Source organism: Poecilia formosa, unplaced genomic scaffold (genome assembly GCF_000485575.1).
Source record: "Poecilia formosa unplaced genomic scaffold, Poecilia_formosa-5.1.2 Scaffold353, whole genome shotgun sequence".
NCBI lineage: Eukaryota > Metazoa > Chordata > Actinopteri > Cyprinodontiformes > Poeciliidae > Poecilia > Poecilia formosa.
The window spans coordinates 429,406-456,656 of NW_006800292.1; the positions used below are offsets into that span (position 1 = coordinate 429,406).

At 38.4% G+C, this 27,251-nt stretch overlaps 2 long non-coding RNA genes across 3 annotated transcripts in view; one reads left to right on the top strand and one right to left on the bottom strand.

Annotated features, from left to right (window-relative positions):
- Nucleotides 1–27,251, bottom strand: part of LOC103153516 (uncharacterized) — an 80,204-nt gene that overhangs the window by 19,098 nt on the left and 33,855 nt on the right. For both annotated transcript variants that reach the window (XR_477799.2, XR_001658976.1), the window contains exon 2: nt 19,545–19,621. This is a non-coding gene — a long non-coding RNA (uncharacterized LOC103153516). The remainder of the gene's footprint in view (nt 1–19,544; nt 19,622–27,251) is intronic.
- Nucleotides 14,924–16,030, top strand: LOC107833263 (uncharacterized). Its single transcript, XR_001658977.1, has 2 exons — nt 14,924–15,135; nt 15,809–16,030. It is a non-coding gene; the product is annotated as an uncharacterized LOC107833263 (long non-coding RNA).

Sequence of the window (27,251 nt, forward strand, 5' to 3'; positions counted from 1 at the left end):
GACGTATGGATGGATGGATGGATGGATGCAGAAAAACGCTTGGATCGACAGAGAAATATTGTTTTCCCAGGAAGTTTTCTTTTCCCTATTAATGCAGACCTGGAAAACACTTAAATCAACTTCCAGTTATCAAATGAAACCATTAAAGGTAGTAAATTAATACACTTCAAAGCCTTAAACACTATAAAAATTAGATCTACAACATCAAGGCCTTCGGGCCAAAAGCATTTTTATGATACACCATTAGTTCAATGCACACATTGCTTATAATCTGAAGGACATGCAGTTGTTGAATTGAGATGATGTAATGAGACAAAACAAGAACAAAAGGTGGACAGTGGCAAAAACTCAGAGACAGACAGACAGAATGCTGGCAGCGGCTTTTCTGACATGAACAGAGAATGGGGTCATGAGTAGCCAGAGCCATTTTTCTCTACCATTATTTTAGCTCCTGTTAGTGCTCACCGGGGGCTTCTGAGAGCACCCAAGTGGAGTTCAGATTTAGCAGAACCAGTAAGGGCTCACTTGATACCCACTAACTATTCTCAAATGTCTTTCCACCTATTCTTCTATCACCCAGAGAGACACTAAAAGTCTGCCGTTCAATCCGGCGAGCAGATAAAATCTGATCAGCGCTGCCCCCGAGGAGAAATTTCTAAAAGGTAGAGAAGAGAAAGCAGGATGAAGTTATTAAATGCTAGATCCCAACACCAGAACAAGTCCCGCCCACGGAAAAAAGAGTTTGCAAAGTTAGGAACAACTCAGCAGCTGAATGAAGATGTTGGAACAAACCATCAGCTCATAATGCCGTATGACTGTTTTAAAGTGCACTTAAACACAACTGCAAATTTCTGTCAAAATCCACATGCAACATTCAACAGGATGCCATTTGTCATTTCTTCAGATCTATTATTTATACAGCGGCTGAGTAGACACAAATGGACTGGCATACAACTGCATCACAACACAGTATGTGGTTTACAAGAGTGGAAAAAAGAGACAAACATGTTGGAAAAAAACAGCCAACAGATATAGAAAAAGAAAGAGTGATAAATGTGGCATTATTTAAATAAAATCTGACAGCTGTATGAATGTCATGTGGCAAGCAAATTAGTCATCGGTTTGTTCTTATTTTGTTTTTAATTAGAAATTTGTCAAAACAATAAAAAAAAGGTGAATCTGTTACGATTTAGTGGCGTGGAGCTCACTTAAAGCCCTGCAGTAATGTCCTGCCAAACTCTTTCAACCAAGAATCCTTCTCCTTCACACAGAATACCTCTGGGACATCTGGAAACAAATTAACTTGCCTTGCCTTTTTTGGCTGGAACAAGCCAAGTAGCCCGCAACAGCCCAGCTTCTGCCAACATAAAAATTGATGATGGCTCACCATTACTACATTGATGTCCTTCAAACATAAAAGATTATTAAAAAAAACCCACTAATATTCAAATAAGTTAGAATAACTGAATATTTTAAACACTTAGTATTGTCTTTGTGCTAAAATCTGATCAGCAATCATGGATGCAAAAGTGCTTCACGCAAGAGTCTACAACTCCATTCCACCTGTGCCAGTGTCCCACAACGACTGGATGTGTCCCTCCACCAACACACCTGAATCAAATGAATGATTAATGACCAGGCTCTCACAAAGCTTGCTGACATGCCAAGGAGGTAATTCAGCCTTTTGAATCAGGTGTGTTGGAACAAAGATGCATCCAAAATCCCCAGGACATTAGTACTTGAAGACTGGAGTTGCAGACTGCTGTTCGACTGAATTAAACTCAATGTCATGTTCAAGAACTCAGTTTAATATGTCATGGAGCCTTATCTTTCTGGAAGTATCCATCAGAAGATTGGTGCACTATGGCAGTAAAGGGATGGACATGGTTTCCGAAAATAAGAAAATACCCCCCAAATAATTACTGACTTCTCTTCTATCTCGGTCATTGTCTCGTTTGCTTCTACGTCTTTGTCTTCAACCAAATGAAAAGATCCAAAAACGACACTGGTCCTGTCATTCAGAGAGATACTCAGGTGAATTTTCAGTCATTGGGTGTACCAGAAATGGTCAAATAGTGTTCTCTTTGCCTCCCCATTCTGTGTCTAGAAGTAAGATGTAGAGGCAGCTGAAGAAACTGAACTGCAATGAGACTACTGAACTGCAATGAGACTAAGTCCAAATGGTGTCAGCCCCAGGGCCTTGAAGTTCTGTGTGGACCAGCACCTCTTCAGCCTCCAGTCGGTACCAAAAAAAGCTTACCCATCAGTCCTGAGTAAGTCGAGACCTGTTGCACTGACATCCCGCATCATGACAGCCAACAGAATTCAGCCTGATTTGCTCTGTCAGAAACTCTAGAAGACACAGGTGGAGGCCTCAACAATCATCTGGGTCAATGACTACCTGACAAACAGACCACAGTTTGTGAGACTGAAGGAGTATTTGTCTAACCAGGTGGTCAGATGTTGAAGAGAACCACAGACTGGACTCTCTACATTCCTTTTTAGTCTGCACAACTTAGCCCTGTCATCCAGAGAAGTACTCAGATGAATTTTCAGTCATCGGTGGTACAAGAGTTAAGGAGTTGAGTACAGAAAGATGTTTGACCATTTTGTGTCATGGTGTGGGAACAATCATCTTATCTTGAATGCGAACAAAAGGGATGATTGTAGATTTCAAAAGACATGGTGTTAGGTCAAACCTTATTTTCACCATGGCAGAAGAAGTGGAGGTGCTGGTGAAGTACAAATCCCACAGTGTTCACCTGGACAGCAGGATAAAGTAGACTCTTAAGAAAGTTGTATAATATAATTTACAATTTCTGATCTCAACATCTGAATTTTTCAGCTGAAATCAAGACTTGTTGGACCAGGCATCATTTATCCAATCTATTATTGTCCTCTTTTGGTGAGCCTGTATGAACTGTAGCTTTTCTTTTGGATTTTAAGATTGTATAACCATTAGGGGTCGTCTTCCCCTATGGGTTAGGGGAAGACGACCCCCTAATGGTCGTCTTCAGTTTATTTAAGACTGTGTTTAAGGATGACGACCCTAACCATTAGGGTTGCTGCAGCCCATCTGCCTCAAGAATCGACATGTTGTACATTCAGAGCTGATATTCTGCTTTTCTTGGTTGTAGCGAATGGTTATTTTAGATACTGTTTCAAGCCTGTTTCTGCTTTGACATCACCAAGGCATTTCTGTCCACATAATTGCTACTTACTGGATATTTTCTATTCTCCCAACCATTCTCTGTAAACCTCAAATATGCTTTTGTGTGAAAACCCTCAGTTATGTCTGAAAGCAACTGAATGTGTGCACCTAATAAAGTGGTTTATGAGTATATAGCACAACAAGTACCAGAAGATTTTACGCCCATATTGCTTAACTCCACTAAAAATGAGTGTAATTGCAGCCAAAGTTAAAAGAAAAACTTTGAAAGACCTTCAAAAAACTTGGACAAATACTGATCAGGGCCACTTAAAAAGATTACGTGAAAGTCTGGCTGCCTGGAAGCAAAGTACAAACAAACTTATTGGATAAGCGTGCCTTCTATTCATGGAATCTTAAAGTATTTACCCTTGAAATCAACCTTGACTTTCTGTAATATTTCACATAATGGGCAGCTGACGTATAGTCACCTGGTGACCTTCTCTGCACTATGAACATTAATCCTAAAATAATGACTTTTCCTATTAAAAAAACCAACATATTGGCAGCTGTCCTATTCAAGAGGTTTGGCTATGACTAAAGTGCCAGCCGACCAGCTGGGACATTTTGGCTGTGTGTGTGTGTGTGTGTTAGAAAGAAAGAGTGTGTGTCCGCATGTGTGCAGCAGTATGTCGATTTGGCAGTGTCGTTCCCCTTATTTCAGTCCTTACATAACGCAGATCATTCTAGAAAAATGTGACAGCAAAACTCATGCCGTGACGCAGTTGTGTTGCCACAGGGGGGAAGACGACATCACAACAGATTGGAAATGTTACTCACTCAATGGAGCCAATAAAACTCACACAAGCGCACACACTTGGACCATAACTCTCCCCAAACAGGGTGCTGAGACGACACATGAGCATTTCGAAATGGCTGCACCTGCTGCTGAGAAAATATCTGTTACTGTGTTTATTTAAAACGTAGAATTTGATCTTTTCACTCATGCAGGATTACTGTTCTCTATGAGGATTTGAGATTAAAGACAGTTTTAGGCTAAAGTCAAGGTCTGTAGTATTGGACCTCTCCTAATAAAATTATATTGACTCTGCTAACCCCTACTCCACTCTCTGGTGGTTCGGCTAAGCTGATTTTATTTATGAAAGCTCAATCTCAATGCGACGTGACCAGCTGCACCAGAGGGAACCGCACTTTTTAAGTGAGACGCCCAACCCCAAAAACGGTAAAGCTGCCTGTTACTATTTTTACATGGAAAGAAAAGGCTTACGAGAAACTGTATTTTGAGGAATCTCTACAAACTGCAGTGCACCTCGTGCACACAGTGTTAGGGTCCACATCTTGCCCTCAAATAGCTAAAACCTGCAAATACTCAAGACTTCCTCTCAAACTAGTTCAAACACCAAATACATACATAATATAATATCAGTAAAAACACAATAAAAGTCGTAGTAGCGCTAGATTGGCTGTTTTGTAAACACCAGCCAATAGCATTGCGTCTAGATATCTCAGCTTTCCATGCTGCATTTTTTATAGTTAACATTCTCTACACACAAAAAAAAAAAACTGAATAAGAAACTTTTACGCAAATTTAGAGTTATGTTTCCAAATAAAATTGTGAAGTGAAGAACGCATGAATGCTAAACAACGAATACGCAACAGTATACTGTATGCAGCACCATGTCCAAGGACAAGGAAGGTATTAAGTAAAAATAAAGGTTAAAAACAACTGCAAAATATTCCATCTCAGGTTTGACTAGTAGCAGTATTTTAAGTGGAACCTGCACACCATTTTCTGATTTGGTTGGTGGGTAACTTGCGTGCCAAAAATACTGACAACATTTTGGTGAAAAACATGTTCAGACTGATCCAATGTCCATTAAAAAAAGATAAAGTAGCTGTGTGTGGTAATAAATCCTTTCAAAAGGCCATGATATTGTGATGCATCTAAAAAAAATCTGCCAGATTTTTTCCTTGCCAACTGTAGGAGGTTATTTCTTTCATTTGGCAAGCAAGCAGATAAACAGAGAAGCTGCTGCTTTTCTATCCTACTCACATGAACCGTGGGAGGGAGGCAAAAACCGAGAACGGCTTTTTTATGCATAAATCTATCCATTTTAATCTTGAAAGTCACACAAACTAATGAAAATGATAATATTTAGCTCAATCACAATGAGTGCAAATATTTATTCCATCTCGCATGTCATGGCTTATTTATTTTAGATTTTAATCTTCATTCTGGGTAAAAGATAAAGCAGAAAGGCCCCCGGTGGAACATCCCAGACCAGACGAGGTTTACCACAGCTCTGTCAACACGGCAGCGGCAGCAGCATCTGCGTAATCTATCTCGGCCCTCGCGTCAATTTGCCTGCGACTCCATTCTGCTCGACTGACTCTGTTCACAGAGTGAGAGGTTTGCCTTGTCGCGGTCGGGGGGGTTGCTGAGCTTGTAGAAAACCTGGAGTGCACATAAACAGCTCATGCATGCACTAAGTCTGATATACACGCTATTAATATTTAAAACCCTGCAGCTCAGTCCCTTATCGCTCCGTTTTCGTCTTGCTTCTGGTTCCCTTACTTCAGCTCCATACGATCCGTCTGGTTGGTAAAAAGCGCCACCTCAGTGAGGCCGTGATTCATTTTAGTATTAACTGCAACTCTCAGAATCTCAGCTGAAAATGCTTAATAGGGCATCATTCTGATAAAGTGTTAGAAGTCATTTGCAGTAATCTATCCAGGGCATTTGGAAGTTGTTCATTTTTTACCCTTTAGCCAATATCCCCAAATACGGTTATGGTTTAGAAGAGTTTGCAAACAAGTTGGTCAGTCAGGATAAATACCGTCTGGAAGCAAAACTGAGACACCAGCTGGGAATCCTTGATGTCACCTTGTGACACATGGTGACATTCAGCGGTGAAAGCACTTCTTCCTATTTTAGAATCAAAAGTGTTCAAAGTATTTAAAAAAATAATCTTCAAAAACTGCAGACTGGTACTTGGGCAGATAGATGGATGGATTAGGACAATAGGAATGGAAATAAAGTCAGGAAATACTCATTGAGGATGAACGTCCGTGCAGCTTTTATAGAATTTCCTTCAGGCCACACAGTTCCTGTTCCCATCTAAAACAAACCTCTGCATTAAACATAAATGACTACAGGTCCAAACTTTTAACTGGTAATGCACATTTTAAACTTCTCTCAGTTTAAAGTGGTTGGAGCTGCAGTGGTCTGGCAGTCTGATTATGTAAGCTCTTTACATCAAGCCAGTGACCCGTTTCACCTCAACTACTTCTGGACTTATCAGGACAAGCAAACGTCCTATAATCTGTGTGAAATTATCATCTTAAATGCCTCAAACTACATAAAAAGAATGAAGTACCATAAAGGCTGCAGCACTGCTTTAAAAAAGGCATAAGCATGTTAGAAATCATTAACATAGAGGAATATGAGGCAATAGTGTGAAGTACAAACCTAAACAAACTGACAAATAGTTGTCTAATGTAGTTTACAGAGACAGTAACTCTTGACTGAAGCAATTTAATTTGAAAAAAAAATAAAAACCCTAAACAGAGATAAGATTCAACAAGATGTAAAATTAGCTGTGAAAAGTTTAGATGGTAAAAAGGAATGGAGTTCCACAAAGCACTATCCTTAATCCCTCTCTTTTCATGTATTGCTGGGAAAACAATGACTGACAGAACTAAACCAGGGTGGCAACATAGATATATAGATATTTAACTCACCTGCAACATAGATATATAGATATAACTCAGCTGCAACTCCAACATCCTTAAACACAGTTTATTATTCTACAATATTTATTCTTACTGAAGATTATTGTTAACTTTGATACTATGAGCTAGCCTAGTTTTCATCCATCATTCTTTACAACCTTCTGTTGTACTTTTGCAACTTTATTTTTCCACAAAGGCTCTGATCTGCCATCCCTCTCTTAATTAAGGCTATTTTGTGTCCAAGCTTGATTTGCTTGGTTCACCAGTGAGTCTTGACGAATCAGGTATTTGGATGGATTAAGTTAAAATAAATACACACTCCTTAACAAATGCATATTCATTTTTCTTTATCACACATGCACTAATACACGCTTACTTGTGGCTAAGTCTGTAATTATAGCATGCCCATTAATCAGTGACAGCTGTAATTATACTAATTCCAGTGTGTAATCTGATCAAGGTGAGTAGGATCAAATTATAACATTTCCCTGTTGCAACACTCGCTGGGAAATTTAAGCAATCATGGCAGGGCCGAGGTTGCAAAGAAAATTGGTTTAGACCACAACAATCTGATTTGTCTCGGTATGGTAGCTGATTAGTGGGCTAAGCAATGAAATGTGTGTAAACTGCTTTCTCTGTACCCTGTAGGCTAATTTTGAAACAAAATACTTACTTACTAAAGCTGCTAATTTCCAGAAAGATGTTTTTTTTTCTTTCTGAGATAATAAAATGATAAATTTCTGGGTATTTCTTCATTGCTGACTTGATTTTTAAGTGATTAAATAATTAAATATTCAATGCTTCAAGTTATAACACATTTACATAAGAGTACTGGTGCATAGGCAGCCATTTGCTATGGGACATTCACTGATAGAGAACAAAAGATAGGAATTTTAAGTTTCGAGCTGGCTTCAAAAGTTAAGTTGAAGTAAAACCAACTGAACTTGAGCTCTAACATTCACATTTCATTCATGCGAGACAGGATGAAAAGGCCTAAAAAGACAAAAAGAAAATGTTTGAGTTTTGTTTTTGTCATTTTGGTCATAAGCCATAAGGGGGGGGATCAAATCTTTGGTACAAATAATTGTACCAAAGATTTCACATCAGTGTTAATTACATTATTATTTATGAATTTAACATGACCAAAAAGGTCCAGGCTAAAGTACCTATTGCTTGTTTCACTTATCCTCTTTAAAATATCTGTTTTGAACAGATTCTAAAGTCCAAAAACTACACATATGGAGAAAGCAGGAGAGAAACAGTACAACTGCCAGTTAATATTAAACTAAATAATAATAATAATAATAATAATAATAATAATAATAATAATAAAAACTTAATTTACACCAAATTCTTGTGGCACTTTACAGTTTTTAAAATCTTCCATGTATTAATTTCAGCATCAAAAAGTAGACCAAAGATGCACTCTTGTTACTGAAACAAATACTTTTTAAAATTCCTTCTGGTGTTTGCTTTTCTAAAGACGCATCTTCCTCTAAGTGTGTCGTTCTTTCTGGTATGGAGCTTCTTAACACAGTCTGGAAACAAATCAATTCTACACTAATGTTTTTCAGCAACAAAAAAGAAAGCACCAAGTTCTGAAAACATGGGTCCATTTATTACATCAATAAATGGGCTGTTAGTCGTTGCATGGAGATCTGTCTTATTAAGTATTCTTATTGGCCTGCTTTGTATTACACAAATTGAATTAGTGATCCTGACAAGAAAGTCAAGGATCCAAACGAAAAATGAGGAACCAGATAATTGACCATCTGCACAAACATTTCTCAATCCTCCGGGGTCTAGTATTTAATCCTATCTAAATTTTTCCTTGCTATTTTCTAAACATGCACGTCTGTGTGCACTGCTGAGAGTAATACCAGGAACAATGAGATTGATTGATGGTTCTTTGTTACCACTGAGTGTTTCCAGAAGTATGAGCGACCGCGTCTGTAATTGTTGCATTAAGTCTGTCAGATCAAAATGGGCTGATCTGAGGTATGGTCTGAACCTGTTGTCATAATAAAGGCCTGATGGTGATTTGTAGTCACATGGGAAATGTAACAAATTAATGACTTATCGTGAAAACGTAGAAGACAGAGAGTCGACTACAAAATGTAGTTAATTTAAGTGATATATTGTACATGTTACTTTGCAAATTTGTTGTACACAGGAAAAAAGACATGGAGAGTTGAATGACTAAATATCCCATCACTTGTCTGGCTTGTAATCTTAGATGCAGGATATCTTCTAATTTTCCAACATTTCAACCAATTTTGTTTGATTAGGAGTTGCATTTTTATATTTGTTGCATCACGGAGTAAAAAGCTCTGAGATGCAATAACAGAGCTAAATATTGACTTGGTTTGAAATTAAAAAAACTGTGTCTTGTAACACAAACACAATAAGCACCAGCTTTGCCGCTTCATTTTGTTCATTGGGATAACATCAGAAAAGTCCCTCTGGACTTTCTTTCCCAGAACATTTTTAACTACCCAGGCCATTCCTTTTCCAATGTTTCAACTGTGGGTCTGTCTGCTGACGCTGCTGATGCTGAGCAGATCCTTTTACTGCAATCTGCAGACACAGATCTCAGTAAACCACAACAATGCAGCTTTGAATATAATTAAAAATAGTCAAATATGAACAAAGAACTATTGCTTAAAAGCCCAGGAGTAACACATCAAACTGTGTGCAAGTGGGTAACTTTGAGCTACATGAAAACCCAAATTTTCAACAATATACCTATAACAAATTGTTCTGTCACAGCAATTATACTTTATAAAACAGAGTTACTCCCAAACTAGCAACTAACTTCAAATGAATTTAGCAACATTAGCAGCATCTTGTGCATGGCTGTTAATGACACACAATAAAAAGGGACTGTTATCACTTTAATTTTTAAGACAGACAGCAGATAAACGTAGTAAAATATTGTAACATTACTCGTTTAAATCTTGAAAAGAAAGTGCTTTTACAGCAGAAATGAATGTTTTATTTAATTTGTTTAGTTAATATTTACACTAAGATGGCCTGATTTTATTAAAGTACAGTGGATCTTTGTTTATTTGCAGATTTTTCTGAGAAACATAACACCTTATTTATAGAAAATATGCCTATTCATGAAACTTTCCGTAGCACACATCTAAAAAATATTCAAATTCAAAAGAAAATACATCTTGGGAAGCTGAAATGACCAGGCATAATAATACTCTGGTTTCTGCTCTGGTCCTGAAGTGGAACCTATGGAAAGAAACAACTAGCACAGAAAAATGCTTTAGTTCCTGGAATACTTCCCTGTAGTGGAAAACACAACTGAACAGAAAGGTTTCATAGATATGTCAACAAAAAAAAATGGGAACAATTTGTGTCACTGGGACATATAACTGGCCACAAAGTTTCTAAATATTAAATAAAATATTGGTTCTTAATTCATCAGTTAAACAGCTCAAACAAAGAACTGGACTGAAACTGAGTGACAAAGCAGCCAAAATCCAAAGAAAGAAACTTCTTCAAGTTTTCTGAAACTTGAAGAAAAAAGTTTCTTCAAGGTTTCTGAAACTTGAAGAAAAAAGTTTCTTCAAGGTTTCTGAAACTTGAAGAAAAAAGTTTCTTCAAGGTTTCTGAAACTTGAAGAACCACCGAGCAGAAGAACTCAGATGCAAAATGAGGAAATGAGCAATGACTCAAGACTGTTCCACAGAAATGTTATTGCATCAAATAAAGCCATGTAGGTTGGAACTTGTACAGGCAGTCAACTCTAAATATTACCCACGTAAAAGAAATACTGGCAACAACATGAGACCACGCAGACATGTAGTAACAGTCACACTCTAGCAGATACTGATTAATCAAAACACCACATCTGTATTATCACACCCACACCGACTTTATACACAGCGTGTCAGAACTGAACATTATTACTGAGCTCAATATTTATCCCAGAAGTACACAGAGCTGATGTTTGAGTAAAGAACCCCTTCCATTGTGAAAACAAGAAGCTCAATCACTGTACAAAGTCCTAACTGCAGTACATACAGTGGAAAACACATGTCACCGAAACACAAAGCAGACCAGCTCTGCAGGGTCGGGAGTGCACTATCAGCAGCAGCAGCTGCCGTTTCAGACCTGCCTCAATGATCACGTTGTTTTTGCATCTGGTCACCGCTCCCACTCGCGGCTTTCCAAAACAAACAGGGGCTTTGATACGGGACCCCTCCATCTCCCGTCTGGTCGCAGCCGAGGACGGCGTGCAAGCACATGCCCGTCCGCAAGAATGACAGCTTGCTGAAGATGAAAATACACGGAGAAAGTGAGAAACAGATCGACGCGGTGTGGGTGCAAAGTGTGAAAGAATGCAAGTGCTCTCCATGTGGATTCCACTCATAGAAATATATGTTAATCACTGTGTCATATTTTGAATCGCTGCGTTCATTAAGATCACAGGGAGCATATGCCGTTAGAGCATCTGATGAGAGGAGAGCCAAAACAGAGAGCTGCAATTATTCATGAATAAGTAAAAGGGGATTCATTTTAACACAGACCATGATGCACTCAAAGAGAATGTCCTAATGTCCTCAAGCAAAATCTTTGGGCTGAATTCAAAAAGATCTTTCCTCTTCCTCAAATAAATCAGCTGGCACCTACCGTATAAAATGCTCTGGTCAGGATAATTAGCACAAAGTCCTGAGAAACTTCTCATTGTGAAAATACATGTAGGTTAAAAGGACCCCAATAACTTGTCGCCATTCCTGATGTTCAAAGTTCTCTACAGAATCATTGCCATATTGTGCCGCTGGTGTTTTGTGCTGCAAATCATTTCATTTAGGAGATTGTGTAACTTTTTTTCTTCTACAATCAGCTCTAGGAGCTCCTTGTAAGATCTTTTATGTAAAGCAGAATGTGTTTCAATACTTTCACTTTTTAGATTGTAAATATAATTTTTTATGAGACCCTTCACATTGCATTCAACAAATGCAATGTATTCTTGAGCCAAAAGTGAAGCTTCAGAGTCAGGTCACCCAGTTGAAACCCCATTTCTAACCAATGCCCTGCCAAGTAGCTTCCTGTTAAAACTTCCTCCTCTTCACCACTGGTATCCAAACATTGTAAAGTTGAAAATACCACAAAATCCGACATCTTTTTCAAATAAAGCTTAAAGAAATGTTAGCAAAATTATTTTTTGGTTTTCTGTTTAACAAAGTAAACAGGTCATAGTTTAATTATATGAACCAATTAGTTAGATTTTTTTGTAGAAAAGATGTTATGAGTTTCTGTGGCATAAAAAGGGTTTGCTTTGCTGCAGGGTGAGTCAGACTCATCACCTTGTTGGTGTACAGTAAATGCAAAATGACGCTAAATCTGGTCTGGTAGGATTCCTGCTTTTCTTACTTTCTTACTGTACGTAAGCAAATCTTTTCCTAGAATGGTCAGTTTTTAATAGAGATATTAATCAACTTTAAAAGACTTCAGAAAGGATATTTATCTATTTGAGCTCTAAATGATCAAATAAGTACCTCTATTTGGCCAAACTAGATCAGACAGACACTAAGTGAGAGATTTTAAATTGACCTAAGTCAATGTGCTTGTCGGATAATAACCATGAATAGCAACCATAAAAAATGCTGAAGTCCAAAGTACATTCAAATTCATTTACACACTAATTCTGAAAATTTGATATAGAAACCTATTTAAAGTAGTTGTGGTTCTGATCCCTATTTGGTCCAATGAACTCTCATGAAGCAGAACTCAAAAAATCCCTCAACAAAAAAAATTAACCTACTTCGCAATTTCCTGCTGGCTGATATCATTTATTGGAGTCATATACTTAACCAGGTTTCCTTAGTAGTATCTTTAAATCATCTGTTCTCAAAGCAGGTCTGAAGCATACCCCAGGTGGGTGTAAACTGACTCATAGGGGGGATAAAGCGTCCCATGGCAAACGGCTGCTTTTTGCTATAAAACACACTCTGTTCTGCATTTCCTTTTACACAGCCTTAGAATTACATTTTCGATCCATCCATGTAGTTCTTTAACCAGTTCTGGCATAAACATTTTTTTTCACTGAATTCCTACCCCATTAAATCCAACAATCATCCTCTGTGTCACGTTTCAAGAAAAGATCACGATAAAAGCGGTTTCATCTTCAAAAGCAACCTTTAAAATAAAACAGGATTTTTATAGCTGCTTCAATCAAATAGGTTTCCTGAAGAAAAAAGATAGCAGCTTTTTCAAGTCAAATAGTTTAAGGGAGCAAATCCTTAAAAATGCTCAGTTAAGTGAGCCAATTACTAAACTAAGTACTTTCATAGTGAGAGTCGCTGGAGCAAAAGGTCAATTTAAAATCTCTCAGTGTCTGTCTGATCTAGTTTGGCCAAATAGAGGTACTTATTTGATCAGTTAGAGCTCAAATAGATAAATATCCTTTCTGAAGTCTTTTAAAGTTGATTAATATCTCTATTAAAAACTGACCATTCTAGTAATAGATTTGCTTACGTACAGTAAGAAAGTAAGAAAAGCAGGAATCCTACCAGACCAGATTTAGCGTCATTTTGCATTTACTGTACACCAACAAGGTGATGAGTCTGACTCACCCTGCAGCAAAGCAAACCCTTCCAAAAAAATGCAGCGTCAAGGTCTTTCTATGACGTCTGCTCAACAACACGCCATCCTGAAATATGGTTCCCAGCTGCTGCACCAAAGGTCAGTCTTCTAGCAGGTCCCATTTTTACTGCTGCACTTCTCAGATGTACAGAAAATCTCCAAGGACATGACAGTGATGAAATATGGCCAGCCTAGTTACTTTTGGCAAGGCGATTAAATCTTCTCATGCAGCGTTCTTGCAGCACCAAGAAGAAAAACACGTATATATATTAGTAAGGGTCGTATGGCTGCACAAGTCCCATACTTAAACACCTGCAAAAAAAATGTTGACACCTAAAGGTGCCATGTAGTTGTTATCACAGTCCCTAAAAGTCCAGATGAAGATTGCCAGTGCAAATTCTTTTGCATTTCTCCTAAATAAGTTCTCTTCTCCAAAATATTTCTAAAACCTACACTTTCTGGGTTTGCAAAAGTTTTAGACCTTTAGGCTTTTTCAATGTTTACATGTTAGGCAAAACTTTAAGGTTTGTCCTCACCAAAGAAAGTGGGTAGAACCATGGATACTAGAAGGGATAGTCAGCCAAATAGGAAGTCATTCAAGGTTTAAACATCTGCAACCAAATTCAAGAGACTTGAAAGAAAGAACAAAGAAGACATTGTTCCCTCTAGCTTCCAAATCTGAACTTCACCCAACAGTCGTGACCTTTGTAAAAATGCTGAGAGACAAGTCACTTAGGCCCGAATCCCATTTCCCAGAGGTACCCTTGCACCCACGCCCAATGCCTACATCTCCTGGCACTGAACTCAAGAAGCAGTTAGGGTATTTAACAGTGACAAAGGATACTCCTAAAAGAAGCCACTGCTTCATTAGATATCACTCACTCTTGTTACAAATGTTTCCCAGGCTAAAACAAGAAATTGGACCAATCCCTCATAAATCTTGGGTATTTTTTTTAGAGTTTTTGTTTCTTTTCGGACATCTAATATGTTGCAATGAGTTGTCTAAAGAATCAGATCCATGGGAGATTATGCAAATAAGGAAAAATGAAAATTGTACCTTAATCAAGCATATCAAACTAAACATTACACAGGATGTTAGGGTTGGACAGACATTGTAGAAAATGTGTAATGGTTTTAGAAAAGATCAAAAAACATTGAACTCACAAACATGTTTTCATACATCAATGTGCAGAAAGGTAGGTCAGTTGGGATTTAGTATATTGCCCAGGGGGACGGCAGAATGATAGGAGGATGCTGGGATCAAACCACAACCTGTGATTGTGAGAAAGCTTCTCTTCTCACCGAGTTATTGCCTCATGTTGTTTCACAAAGTGATTATTTTAATTAAATAAAAAGCTTTATTCAGCTGTAAACCATTCTCTTAACCTATTTTATTGTATGTAACAGAATTGAATGTACCTTTAAATTCTCCGCTCACTGGTAGTGCATCGAGGTGCGTATATTGAAAGCCACAAAGCAGAGATACCCAGCCCAAAGAATGAGGAGATCTCAGAGGTATCGCCATAGAAACGGTTAGGATGAATGACAATAATCTTAGAGAGTCAACAGCAGAAACTGCTAGAACCATAGGAAGTCAAGACAAAGTTCACTTAATTCTGTTCTTAAAGGAAGTCATGCTTTTATGAAAAAGAGAGTAGAAGATATTAAATAGTGTGCATTAAGTGGTAGTCTGCCCTGCTAAAAGCTATTCTAGGACTCTTAGTTTTTCATTGCCTGATTTGATTTTTGGTGCTCTGTGTATTTATGACAGCAAACTGTGAAATATGTCCAGCGTTTCTTTTTCTATCCTGTGATTCGGTCACTCTGCACACCCCCGGCTGACTGAATTGTCCATAAAAATACACCGCCGCGGCGTTAGCGCCTGTCAAACGCTCATCTTTCTAACCTCGCAGCGGCTCGTTGTATTTTAGCAGGATGAGTTGTGGCCATCCTGCCAACAGTGCACTAAATATTCATTAGGATAATGGAGGAGAGGTGCAGGCTGGAGGGCATGAGTACTCCTCAACAGCAGCAGCAGGAACTTTGCTGCCATAAAAACCCACACAGAACAGGGCGCTGGCATTGTTTAAAAATAACAGCAGCTGGGATTTGAGTGTCTGCATGCACGCAAATGTGTTCTTTTTTTTTCTTCCTCCTTTTAATTAGCACTGGAGAGCGAGCAAATGTGTATGCATGCTACCAGTTTGTGTTAAAAGAGGAGTTATAGTTGTGGTCTAAGCGAAGCTGGGTTTTTTTCAGGCAGAGCAGATGACAATGTCTTTTTTTCCACCTTTCCTCAGGGAGAAATAACAGCGCCCCCGGGTGCGAGTCGCACTCATCGGGGTCTTCTCAAGGCGGTCCTGCTCTACCTGACAGTTCACTGCCCACACTACCCAGCAGGACTGTTTAGGAGTCACACCAGGAGGACAATAAATGTCTCCTTGTGTCAATAAGACCAGCTGTTCCATCTGAGTCACTGCTGGCTCTCAATGCAAACAGGGACTACTTTATTAAACCAAAGAAAAATTTAGCTTTATTGTCCTCAAGCGTCAACACAATGATAAGCCTGGAGGCCAAGAGCTCACTGTGTAGTCTCTAGCATGAATCAAATCCCAAACAAGGCACCAGTAATGTTCCAAAATACAACTTGGCTGCAGCTTTTATGACATCAAACCCTCCTCATCTGGTAGCTTTGTACGGGCACGGACAAATATTTTAACAGAAACGCTTTAAATCTTTTTGACGCTTCAGTTTTCCTGGTGAAAATTCATCACTACTGTGCAACGAGAGTTGATGTGCATAATTTGTTTTTGCAAAGATCTTCAGTGGCTAAAAATAGAAGAACGTAATCAGCATAGTAAAATGTTTTCTATAAAACGGGGTAGATGAAATGATAAATGGACTGAACTTATAAAGCGCTTTCCCAGTGACACGGACCACTCAAAGCATTCTGCACTAGAGCCACATTTACACTTTGGCATGGGTTAAGTGCACTACCCAGGGACACATCAACATGTGACAGGACAAAGCTGGAACCAAACCTAAAATCATTCAATTGTAAGACAACTTCTCTACAAAAACCAGGAAGACAGAACACATCACCGCAGTTCTACCCGGTCGCTCAGAGAAAAGACTTTAAAATACTTTTGTTAGTTTATATGTCACTGAATGGCTCGACCCTCCAGACCATCCAGGTCTTCTGGTTCTAGCTTACTTTGCATCCCTAAAACCAGAAACAAACATGGAGAAGTTTTTATGCTCCTCTATTCAGGAACAAACTTCCGGAAAACTGCAAAACTGCTGAAACACTGACTTCATTTAAAGTAAGTCATTTCCTTTAAGAAATAACTGAAAATCTTTAATTTTAGGTTGTTTTCCAACTTCCCATAACTTTAATGTATTTTTCCACTGCAATGTAATGTTTTGGGGGATTTTGGCAAAAAGACATTTCAGTCTTTTGCTAAACAAATAAACTTGACTTGCCTAAATATGAGCAAGAAGCATCTTCTTCAAAAGTGAGCTGAAGATGTTTAAACAACGGCCTTTTGAAAATATGGGCAACAATGAAAATGAAGCAACATCTGTCCAAGATAAACATTAAGAACAGACTGCAACTCAGCAGAAAGAACAAGGATGGACAGTTTGGTGCAATTTTTTTTTTTTTTTCTCAGATGAATCCGCCTTCAGATTGTTTGTGACATCTGGAAAATCATTTGTCCAACAAAGAAAAGCTACCATCAGGTCTTAGTTGTGTTGACAGTGAAGCATCCTGATACAACCCATGTGTGGGGTGGTTTCTAGTTCAAGGAAGGAGGCTTAGTCACAGTTCTGCCCAACAAACACCGCCACGGATAAAGGACTGGGATCAAAGCAGTCAAAAAGCAGATTAATCCAAAACCCATGCACAGTTTGGTGATGATCTGCTTATTTTAATCCATGATGGAGCACAAAGTCCCAAGACGAGCATGTAAAGTGATTCAAAGATCCGACAATAAAATTCTGGACCCAGGCTGAGATGAGTTCTAAACAGCAGGAGGGGGAACCAGAAGCCAAGTTATTGTGATTAAAACCAAGCAGAAGATATAAATCTATCCAAAATTCAGAGGTTTTCTTACCCTGCTAGTGTTTGTTTTTCTTCTGGATTGTTGGAGAATAGCAGCAAACAGCATCCTCAGATTTACTCCCTCAGACTTTTAAAACTTCTCAACAACATTTTTTTTTTGTGTGTTGTTTTTGCTTTTTCCATGACCCAAGCAGTTTGAGTTTGATTTGGCAACCGCACCGCAAAGTGACATGTGGTCAGTTTTTTATGCTGTGCACACATTTATTTCCATCCCTCCTCCACTTTAAACACTCCGACACAAACTAGCAAATGTTTTGACACATTGGCACATGGAAGAGTTGGGGGGAAAATAGACAAACGGGGATGGAGGGAAACGGCAGCATCCCTTGATAGTTGAGCCGCCCCTAAAAATAGCCACACCGGTGGGAGACGCTGTGAGACGAGTTGTTCCACTCAGAAACACAATGCATGGAAAAAATGGAGCGAAAAATGCATCCATTAAGTCCACTGCAAGACTAAACACAGAGAGGAGATGAGATGTTGGTTTTAAAAGTGTTCATTCACCCCCTTTGGACTTTTTCACAATTTTTTTTCACAATAAAACCACAAACTTTAAAGTATAGACTCTGACCAATCCTGTTCAAAGCTCAGTGAGGTTCTTCTCCAGTTTGTGGAATCACTGGCGGATTAGTTTATGTCAGTGGTTGATTATTTCATTATTTATTTTTCTTCTTTTTATTGTTCTTGTTTTGTCTGTTTATGGATCATAATTATGTCTAAATAAAGAGGATTGATTGATTGATTGATTGATTGATTGATTGATTGATTGATATATTTAATTAAGATTTTATGTAGTGTAGATACAGTGTAGTGCATCTTTACGAAATAGCATTAAGCAATTGACTGCAAAATAACTTAAAACAGGCCTGACAATTTCCGTTTTAATATTCTTTTTAAGGGTAATTCTGTTTACAGGTACAACATAATCCATTTTGTTTGCCGTTTCAAATAAAATGTTTTTATTTCCGTTTTATTTATTGTTTTTGGTTGTTTTATTTTGGATATTAAAAATGTCTTCCAGTTCCAATGCTAACCGTTTTTTGTTTTCTTTTACAAGATTTAAGTTTATTGGTCTTTGACCAATTTATTGGATGAATGAACTTGCATTTTTAGTCCATAATCAATATGTTACTTGAAAATGATCTCAAAACGACACATTACTGTCATTTATCTCAACAGTTACAGTGATAATTCATCAACCACCAGATTTTGTTATTGTGACAAGCCTAGACACTTGGTTTCAAATCAGGGTTAGGTTCAAGAGAAACATCTAAGCTTTGAATGTTTGAAAAAGCTCCAATCAGTCCATCATCCTAAAATGGAAAGAGGATGACACAAACCTATAACTTCCCATTTCCTGCAGGATAAAAAACATATTTATGTGCTGAAATGGCCAAGTCAAAGTCCAGTCCTAAAACCAATTGAGAATCTGTGATTTGAATGACTTGAGTGTTGACAGACACTCTCCACCCAACCTGACTGAATTTGTGTTATTTTGCTATGAATGACAGACAAAAACATCTCTATATTGATGTATAAGTTGATACAGGCTAACCACCAAAGGAGGCTCCACAACACAAGTGTCAAACTCAAGGCCTGAAGGCCAAAAACAGCCCGCTAGAAATACACAGATGTTTTGTTGCAATGTGCAAAAATAAGAAAATGTTCAAAGTGTATGAATACTTTTGCAAAGCAGCGTATATAAATTACAGCTTCTTGGAAATGAAGTCCCTTAACAGATAAAAAAAGACAAGGTTAAATGCTTTAAGGGACAAATTTGCCTTCCATTCTGTCCGTATGAACTGAACTGGAGTCAGCGTTGTGGTTGGTACATGCAGCCAGGAATCTATCCATCCAGACATTTCATGTCATGATGTCTTGGAGTAAATGTTTGAAATATGACAGGTTTGAACTCACCGTTCCAGTGAGTAGTCAGCGGTGAAACTGCCAACTTTATCTTCTGAGTTCTGTCCTATTTACACCACACACCGCACCTAAAGAGAAGAGAGAAGACAATATTTAAAATATGTTCAGTTCTTTTAGTAATACACAACAACCACATAAGGAATGAAGGCAGAATAAAAACCTTATTTTTGACATTTTGTTCTGGGAATCCATGAAAAAAAAAAAAAAAATCAACCTGGAACAGAACAAATCAGGAACACAATTCTCTTCAGGCAGCCAGTAAGACGCCACAGATCACCACAGTGTTGTGCGAAGGAACCCCGCTGACCCTGCCGCAAGTAGCATGACCGACCAGCAGCAACATCACAACGCGACGGCGCTAAGAAAGACTGACAGCAGGAAGCCAAGATATCTGAGGGGTGTGGGAAAGGGAAGCAGATGCTGCCCTATTGTCCGCTCACATCAGTAATGTGACTCCATTGTCACGGGAAAAGCAACACAGGAGCGTCTTGGCAACAAGGATGAGGAGGTGACACTGGCAAGGTTTAGCAAGGTCTTGGATGAGTGGCAGGTTTCGAAACAAATTACGATCAAGAAACACATCCCTCACTGCCAACGTAACCAGTCCTGCAGTGACAAACAGTGAAAAGAGCAGAACACTGAGGTCCAGCCAACAGACTCGCATTTCTGGTACTGAGAAGCAAATTCCATGTGAGGCAAAACTAATTACTGCACCAAAAAAACTTCAGTTGGTTGGTTTACGAGTACAGCTTTTAAGTAGAGTCCATGTTTCCACAGGACAGAGGTCAAAAAGTGGTTCAGTCAGTTTTCATGTTCGTTTGGGATATTTGTACAGCTGGATCTCCCATCTGTGTCCGGTTTTCAAACATCTACCTCAATATTTAAATTCCAAGAGCCACTTTTGCTCCCGGTGCTACAAAATAAAATGTGTCTAGACCCGCAAAATAAGACAGATTTTATTAGTATGTACCAGAGACGTTCACCAGTCATTTGATCTCAACTCTTTGATCTCAAGTCCAAGTCAAGACTCAAATATTTGAGTGACGTATCTATACTGGAATGCTTGGTGAACTTTCTAACTGAGCATTTATGTATATTACTTATTGCAATAAGTTTTTAATGATAATTTTGATTTATTATTGTCTCTATAAACTCCAATTAATGATGGCAAAAAAGTCATCAAAACTGTCTGAATTCTTATTTTTTACAATTTTCTCCATTGCTTGTTCAATCAGGGTGTTAATGCATTTGAAATGTTGTCACTTTTTTATTTGACAAAAAAGAACATTTATGATTGTTGTGCCATGCAGTCACAGGGTTACGGTTAAGTAAAAAAGCAGTCATAAATAATTCTTACTGTCACTTTTATTATTGGAATAGTACAGCTAAATATTGTGATAAAACTTCAGGTTCATAACGCCAAATTTTTCCAACTGGAATAACAATTTCAACTTCTGACTGTAAGGTAAGGTAATTTTATTTATGTAGCACATTTTCAGCAACAAGGCAATTCAAAATGCTTCACATGAATTAAAAGGAAAACAAAATAAGAAACCAAAGGGAAGAGCAAAAGAAGAAAAAGAATCTAATAATGTTGATCCAAAGTAAATAAGCTAGATACTCCTGTTCAGGGTTGTTATAAGTACAAGTATCCACCCTCTGGTCTAAACACTGTAATGTTCTAACATGTGACATTCATCTAACGATGAGTATCTAAAACACCTGCCTGGTTCCTCCAGCAGGAGAATTCAACTGAGCACCATGAAAATCCAGATCTGTCTCAACATCCCGTCCGAAAAGAAAGTAACTTCCCTTCTTAATGTACTGCCTTCTACTCAACCTTCTAGGGTTACCATGAAGTGAATGGCTAGGAAACCATTCAGATATGTTCTACTCAAGAAACATGGCAAAAATTCAGACTCTGAAACGCTTTTCTATATCAATCCGATCAGACATTAATGGCATTCTGCACATCCTGCAGAAACCCTCAGAAGTCCTATCCCTCAATCCTCACTGCCCACAGGATCCGTTGCCAACAACCCATCTGCAGAAACCACGGGACACGGTATGCCTCGCTGGTTCAGGGTTATGACAGAAATATATACAATTTTAGCCATGAGATTTTAATGCTGCTGCTGATTGTTGAATCGGAGATAATGGAACCGGATAATATAAAAAAAAAAAAAAGAGTTCATTAAACAAACTCTTAAAGACAGTGTGTCCATTAAAAAGAAAACATCTTGTGGACTCAGGACATATGGTATCATCATGGACAGATGGGCGACTTGGTGGGATGGAGAAAGAAAGAAAAAACTCCCTCTACTCCTTCCTTCAACATCTTAGGTGAATATTCGCTTCATTTGTATTCTATCCATCCACCAAGGTGCCTTACATGTCTCTGAGCTGCCAAGAGGACTTCTTGAACTGGAGCAACCTTTCTTCAGAATGCTTAAAAACAAAGTAACACCTTTTTAGTACTTATGCCTACACCTGGCTTGGTTGCACACACTATACCCACAAAAACAACCTAAAATGACAAATATTCCAAGTTCGAATATGCAAAATAAAGCACAAGAAAACAGGCAATGTCATAACCAGAACCCTCTGTGTACAGCATTTCCTTTTTGTTTTGTTTGTAGGGTCTTCTCGAAGATAAAGGGAGTGTAAAGCGATGGGGAGGAGGAATGTGGATGTACATGTACTTATACCAAACCGTGGCAGGAAAAGCATCACTCACAGGTTCAACGCAACACTCATTTAAGCTTAAATTTAAAGCACTCCACACCAAAGTGATGCATCAAAGACTGGTAATAATAGCACACAGGTGGAATGTCCACTTCTGTACAGGGGATTCAGGTTTTCTGGTGATTGAGCAACAGTGAAGAAGTGGAGGAAAGCCTGATCATGCAGTAAGATGGGTATGGCAAGTAATTTGTGTATTTATTCTCTCTCTGATGTCAGAAGTTATCAGCTTTTAATTTGAGCTTCTCATCAATGGTTTGCAAGGTCAACACCAGTAAATAAATGCCATTTAGTTACCAACAGGCACCACCTAGTGAGACTGAGCTTAGCATTTTCCAGCCTTTTCATTTTATATTTTTAAATCAGTTTTATTTATTTGATTCTGAATTGCTTTTTCACTTGCAGCGAGTTAAGTCCAAATTAAAATGTTCCTAATTTTTTTTTTTTTTTTTTTCACAAAAAAATTCAAGACTTAATTGGACGTAATTGTGGATTCTGGTACTGGTACTGTTTTGAATTTTAGACCCACTTCAAAAAGCAAAAGCAACTTAAAACAGCCCCTCCATGGCCCAAATTCATACCCCCCATTTATTCAGTAAGTCCTTGTGGATAAAATGTAAAATCATGGTGTATTTTGGCAAATCAAAGATAAAGTATGCCAAATTAATAGAAGTTAAACATTACCAGAATTACAAAACTGAAGGAATCAAAAAAGTCTGGAAAATAAGATTTCTCCATTCTGTATTTTTGTCCATATTTACCCACACAAGAAAACAATAACATCCACTTTTCCAGACTGAGTAGAAACCCTGAGATTAATTATCACCATGGCTCATTATTAATATTTCTTTGTCTTTTTATAACAACCTGTCAATTTTTGACATACCAGTAGTAAAATCTGAAATGCACCCTTTGGTTTTAACTACAAAGGGTGTAGTTAAAATCCGTGTTAACTTATGGCCCCCTCAGTAAGGGTAGGTTGTTACTCATTCTGTAAGAGGCATTTTATGTTTTAAGAAGTACAAAGAATTATAGTGTTTGGCATTCAGGTTTGTATCTTTTTCTTAACGTACCCAAATCAAATCCTCATCCAAAACCAAGGCACCTACTACCAGTCCGGTTTATTACGCTTTAATTGAACTCCAGTTTGTTTGTCTGGAAAGTCTGGTTCACTTGAGGAGCGGTGAATGCAACGTTGAACTCTGGTCAGCCTGAAACCTAGGCTTTAGTTTGGTTGAACTAGTGAACTCTACCACGTCCCAAATGCGTATGTGGACGCAAGTGAACCGCAGAGGAAGGGGACAACAATGCAGGACATTCTGGGTAAAATACAACCAAAACTAACCCTCGTGTCTAGCAGTAGAGGGATAAATAGCTTGTGGTGTTTTACCAAAGACTAAAAATAAATCCTACAACTACTAAAATCTGACACTTGTCCATTTTGTTTACTTTTTTGTGAAAAAGGAAGTTGCGCTTGGTGTCTTCTTCTGAGGTTTTTGTGTCGTTTCTTTTAGTGGTTCTTGGTGCAGCGCCACCACAAGCAAGGGGTGAACAGGTTTTTCAAGGGGCTCAGATTCTTTGACACAATGCAGTGTGAAAGCAAACAGCACCAGCTGAGCAAATGTTGTAATTTTGGTTCCCAATCGAAGCAAATCTACTGGACTATGAGGTGTGAAAACACCCTACGGGTGAAGAAAGATCAACAGCTTTGGATTAAACCGTGTCATCCGTGTCCTCCATGTACAAAAGCTTTGGCTGATTTATGTGAAATCCAAATAAAATCTGTTACATAAGTCAGCTGTGAGTTGCTATGAGTCACCTAGTTATTCCTCCCTCTTGTGTCTTTATAACCAAGCAATGGAAGAGAGGTGGAGGACACGCTTCACGAGCGCACGCACTGCCTCGTCTCTGAGGACACAAGCTTGGCCTACAACTAATTTAACTGTGGTGAAGGCATGAGTGTGAGTCTAAGAGCATCCAACCACTGCTACTGCATCCTGTGGGAGCTCTTCCCAACAAATACCAAAAACACAGGCGAAGGAAACAAGTCTCAGTGAGACCCCGACTTCACCTTTACATTCTGCTCAAGCGGCAGCAGCAGAAACATTGCAGTTTGTGGTTTAATCCTGACAGTTGCTTTCACAGTGATGCCAGGTCTCCAACAAACACCTCTCCCTGGAATCAGCGCCTCAATCAGGTTTTTTTTTTTTTTTTCCACAGACTCGACATTCTCACTGACTGCTGCTGCAGTTTCCACATGAGCAACCAAACACTGCGGCAGACGTCAATCGCAGTAAATAAAAGAAAACAAGGAGCAAGCAAATTACTGTTAATGAATCACATGAAAAAATGCGAATTTCTGAATACATTTCACCCCTCATATGCATTCTCAATCTAAGAGAAAAAGCTAAATATTTTTAAAGTGCTGACTGATCCTAATGGAGCCTGCCCTGAGCTAATCCAAACTTTCAACACAGTGCAATTAACCCCGTTTCAACAGTGAGGAAAAGGTCATTTGCATTTTTACATCACATTTGCTTCAGGCTAGAAATCCAAAACAGTTTTCAGAGCCTGTTATTTAGTAATGTTCACTTAGTTAATGAAACATCTTCCAACCAAAAAGGAAAGGGGGCTGCAAAAGATGTGTAGCACAATGCTGCATAAAAACAACCGCGTTCTCATGTCATTATCGCACAAACTCAACACATTGCAAAACTAGTAAACACAAAACTAATACATGTGATTTCTTGGTTTACTACTTTTCAGAAATTTACAAACATCTCAAAAACTTTTTTCCACACTGTCAGAAATGTGCAGAGAATGTCGAGGAAAGAGAATAAGTGAATGCAATGTGGAATAAGGCTGTAACATAACAAATTATGGAAAAGGTGAATACTGTGAATACTTTCTGGATGCACTGTAACTTAGAGCAAAGACACCCGAGTGCCTGGGTTGAGTAACAGTGTCTGTTACCGAGCCTGCCGGCGCGTTGTGCAGACCAATAAACAACAACAGTCAGTTCCAATTAATGATGAATGACAGAGGCAGTTAGGTGTAAACATGCCTTTAATTAAACATGACCTCTAGAAGAAACCTCCATGTCAAAGTGCCAATTATTCCCCGTTCAGGTGTATTTTTAATACAGTTAGCGCAATGACCCTTCAGGTTTACACACACTGTTGTGGTTTATTTGGTGTTTGAGCCTCTGAAAGTCGATGCTGGATGTGACAAACTGTCAGAGGTCAAACTGACAAGCCAGTCGATGCCGTAGAGGTGGTAGATGACTACAACAAGGCTCAGCTGACTTCAGCATCGTTACGCAGCTGGTTTGACAGCTGATGGGTTTTTTAAGGGATGTTTGCTGTCAAAAAAAAAAAAAAGAGAGAGGAAAAAAATGTTTTTCTTTTTTGCAAATGATAAGTGCAGGAGTCACACATTGGGAAAAGTTTATGAGAGAGAAGAGAATGACTCACTCAAAGCTCAAGCTCTGCTGCAAAGGTATCTTTGGCAAATTAACATAAAGTGCCTCCAAAAATAGCTGCTCGGTGGCCCATAACTGATGGTTAGAAATGTTTGTTGCTGAGTGAACGAGGCAGTCAGACATGCTCAGCAAATCCGGCCTGGTTAATAAAGGGTTCTTCATGCAATAAATGATGAAGAATAAAACCTCTCTGGCATCGCAGCTCATGTGATCAAAGCTGCCCTGCTACTGTCAAAATGTGACATGAATTCAACTCTGATGCAACAGTGACTTCAAACACGACAGCAAAACAACCAAGTTTAGGTAATTACTGACACAACAACCTCGCAGGGAGAATTTTTACCTCCAATCATGAAGTGTATGAACTAATGAACTAGCTGCTTATTACAGCATCAAATCAATACTAAGTAAATACAGGGACAGCATCACCGATACCAATACCGTTACTTCTGATCTTTCGGCATTTTATTCGTTGAATCATTTTGTTAAAATCAAGGACATAATTTAGATAAAGTTTAAAGGTGCCTGCAAAATACTTTGACATATTTACATGATATGATATTCAATTTGTGTGAAGTGCAAAAAAAAATTGCATTTGCGAGCAAATCAAAGCAAAACCTATTTTACGACAGAATTGAGAAACTACAATAAAAAATTGAAGTAAAACTTTAAGAGGGAATCTGAAACTAAAGGATCTTTTGACACTAGTATTGATCTCATAACAGAATGGGTGAAGTAATGAAAAAAAGATGTCTACGTTCAGTACCTTCAACTTTGCATCTAACCAACAGCTGGATGGTTTAAATTTAGACACCACTGGCTCTCAAACAAAACTAGTTTTTGAATGGATAAAGCAGAAAGGTACAGATGTGAATCCAGTAGAAAACATGTGGGCAATTCTTAAAAGTCGGGTCTATGGAAAGAAGCAAGCAGGACTAATGAAGATCAATCAATTACGACAAGAAAGGTGGTCAAATATTCAGCCCGAATTATACAGGAATTGTTGAACTGGTACAAAAAGGGTGTGGTCGAGGTTCTACTTACTAACATTTAATCAATTCAATTATTCAAGTCAAATGTTTCCATTCCACCATGAAAAAAAAAACAACAAAAAAACAACTAGAATAAATTGTAAGAAGACTCAAGTGATATGTATCCCTGTGAAAAGTGGATAAACATTCTGCACTCTGTCTCATTTCTCTCTTCAGTCGGGTCTCTATTCCCTAAACCATCTGTTTTTGTTGCTTGCTCAGAAAACTTGTCACTTGTTTGACACCTCTGTTGACAGCTTTGTGCGTCGCACCCAACACCCAAAGTGCGAAGAAAAATATCAGCTAAAAACATGGCAGAAAACTGGATTTTCCCTCAAATGATCTTAGATAAAAATGTCCAAAATAAATCAGATCCAGTAACAATAACTCTTTCAGAACTTGCATCTGTAAAAGAAAAAGGCATTTGATTAGTGGATAAGGAGG